Here is a 3,212-nt window from a genome sequence, read left to right as displayed (position 1 = left end):
GGAATTCGGGCAATTTGGGGCTTTTTTGGAGGTTTTTTTTGGGATTTTTTGGGGTTTTTTGGGGAGTTTTGGGAAAGAAGGAGGGAGGGAAATTCTTTGGATTGTGAGGAGGAATCTCTGGGATTTTGGGGAATGGATTCCTGGGATTTTTGGGAATGGATTCCTGGGATTTTTGGGGAGGGATTGTTGGGATTTTTGGGAATGGATTCCCGGGATTTTTGGGAATGGATTCCTGGGATTTTTGGGAATGGATTCCTTGGATTTTTGGGAATGGATTCCTGGGAGTTTTGGGAATGGATTCCTGGGATTTTTGGGAATGGATTTCTGGGATTTTTGGGAATGGATTCCTGGGATTTTTGGGAATTTTTTCCCCCTCCCTCCATCCTGCAGGTCCTGGAAGCCTTCGAGCAGGCGGAGAAGGAGCCCAAACCCTCCCCCCACCTCCTGTTTTCCGACGTTTACCTGGAGATGCCGCCGCGGCTCCGCAGGCAGCGGGAGGAGCTGGAGCGGCACCTGGAGACCTACGGGGAGCATTACCCCCTCCAGCACTTCCAGAAGTGATTCCCAGGAATTCCAGGGGGATCGGGATTCCCAGAGATTCCCAGAATTCCGGGAAAGCCCCAAATTCCCGGCGGGAATCGTGAATAAAAGACGGTTCGGGAGAGACTCTCGTGGGATTTTTTGGGAAGGAATCCAAGGGATTTCTGGGATTTCGGGGTGGGATCCCAGGGATTTTGGAGCAGGAGATTCCTGGGATTTCGGGCAGGAAAAGTTGGGATTTTGGAGGAGGAGACCCTCAGAATTCCCTCAGAATTCCATGAAAACCCCCCCTGGAGACCTACGGGGAGCATTACCCCCTCCAGCACTTCCAGAAGTGATTCCCAGGAATTCCAGGGAGCTCGGGATTCCCAGAGATTCCCAGAGATTCCCAGAGATTCCCAGAATTCCGGGAAAGCCCCAAATTCCCAGCGGGAATGGCGAATAAAAGACGGTTCGGGAGAGACTCTCGTGGGGATTTTTTGGGAAGGAATCCAAGGGATTTTTGGGAAGCAGGAGGTCTGGGATTTCGGGGTGGGATCCCAGGGATTTTGGAGCAGGAGATTCCTGGGATTTAGGGCAGGAAAAGTTGGGATTTGGGGGGGGGAGGAGACCCTCAGAATTCCCTCAGAATTCCATGAAAACCCCCCCTGGAGACCTACGGGGAGCATTACCCCCTCCAGCACTTCCAGAAGTGATTCCCAAAAATTCCAGGATTCCTGGGATTCCCAGAGATTCCCAGAGATTCCTAGAGATTCCCAGAGATTCCCAGAGATTCCCAGAGATTCCCAGAATTCCGGGAAAGCCCCAAATTCCCGGCGGGAATGGCGAATAAAAGACGGTTCGGGAGAGACTCTCGTGGGGATTTTTTGGGGAGGAATCCAAGGGATTTCTGGGATTTCGGGGTGGGATCCCAGGGATTTTGGAGCAGGAGATTCCTGGGATTTAGGGCAGGAAAAGTTGGGATTTGGGGGGGGGAGGAGACCCTCAGAATTCCATGAAAACCCCCCCTGGAGACCTACGGGGAGCATTACCCCCTCCAGCACTTCCAGAAGTGATTCCCAAAAATTCCAGGATTCCTGGGATTCCCAGAGATTCCCAGAGATTCCTAGAGATTCCCAGAGATTCCCAGAGATTCCCAGAGATTCCCAGAATTCCGGGAAAGCCCCAAATTCCCAGCGGGAATGGCGAATAAAAGACGGTTCGGGAGAGACTCTCGTGGGATTTTTTGGGAAGGGATCCAAGGGATTTTTGGGAAGGGGTCTCTGGGATTCTGGGGAGGGAGATTCCTGGGATTTAGGGCAGGAAAAGTCGGGATTTTTGGGGGGAGGAGACCCTCAGAATTCCCTCAGAATTCCATAAAAACCCCCCTGGTGACCCACAGGGAACGTTATCCCTTCCAGGAGTGAATTCCCGGCATTCCAGGAGCTCCCTCGGGATTCCAGGAGCTCCTCCAGGATTTCAGGAGCTCCCTGGGGAGCCCAGGATTCCCAGAGATTCCCAGAGATTCCCAGAGATCAGGATTTTTGGGAATTCTCCCAAATCCAGGCCCTTTCCTTGGGAATTCCAAACCCTTCCCCTGGGAATTCCAAACCCTTCCCATGGGAATTCCAAACCCTTCCCTTGGGAATTCTCCCAAATCCTTCCCTTGGGAATTCTCCCAAATCCAAACTCTTCCTTCAGGAAGATGGGGAAGTGATTCCCATTCCCAGGGCTGGAATTTTGGGATTCAGGGGGGGATTTGGGATGGGATTCCCATCCCTGGGCTGGAATTTTGGGATTCAGGGAGATCAGGATGGGATTCCCATTCCCAGGGCTGGAATTCCAGGATTCCAGAAGGGATTGGGATCTGATTCCCATTTCCCAGGGCTGGAATTTCGGGATTCAGGGGAGATTTGGGATCCAATTCCCATTCCCAGGGCTGGAATTCCCAAGGATTGGGATGGGATTCCCATCCCCAGGGATGGAATTTTGGGATTCAGGGGGGGATTTGGGATCTAATTCCCATTCCCAGGGATGGAATTCCAGGGGTTGGGATTCCTGGGAATGGGATTTGGGAAGATCAGGATGTGATTCCCATTTCCCAGGGCTGGAATTTTGGGATTCAGGGGGGGATTTGGGATCTGATTCCCATTTCCCAGGGCTGGAATTTTGGGATTCAGGGGGGATTTGGGATCTGATTCCCATTCCCAGGGCTGGAATTTTGGGATTCAGGGGGGATTTGGGATGGGATTCCCACCCCTAGGGTTGGAATTCCAGGATTCCAGAAGGGATTGGGATCTGATTCCCATTCCCAGGGTTGGAATTCCAGGGGTTGGGATTCTTGGGAATGGGATTTGGGAAGATCAGGATGTGATTCCCATTCCCAGGGTTGGAATTTCGGGATTCAGGGGGGATTTGGGATCTGATTCCCATCCCAGGGTTGGAATTCCAGGGGTTAGGATTCCTGGGAATGGGATTTGGGGGGGTTGGGATGGGATTCCCATTCCCAGGGCTGGAATTCCCAAGGATTGGGATCTGATTCCCATTCCCAAGTCTGGAATTTCGGGATTCAGGGGGGGTTGGGAAGTGATTCCCATTCCCAGGGCTGGAATTTTGGGATTCAGGGGGGGATTTGGGATCTGATTCCCATTCCCAGGGCTGGAATTCCCAAGGATTGGGATGGGATTCCCATT

General features: G+C 52.4%; 1 pseudogene; it reads left to right on the top strand.

Moving 5' to 3' along the window:
- Window positions 1-606, top strand: part of LOC114072763 — a 7,855-nt pseudogene extending 7,249 nt beyond the window's left edge.
- The last annotated feature ends 2,606 nt before the right edge of the window (window positions 607-3,212 follow it).

This window comes from Empidonax traillii, unplaced genomic scaffold, assembly GCF_003031625.1.
Source record: "Empidonax traillii isolate 1590-97213 ecotype Southwest subspecies unplaced genomic scaffold, ASM303162v1 scaffold3895:size10618, whole genome shotgun sequence".
In the NCBI taxonomy this organism is placed as follows: domain Eukaryota; kingdom Metazoa; phylum Chordata; class Aves; order Passeriformes; family Tyrannidae; genus Empidonax; species Empidonax traillii.
This window is presented reverse-complemented; position numbering and strand designations above follow the sequence as displayed.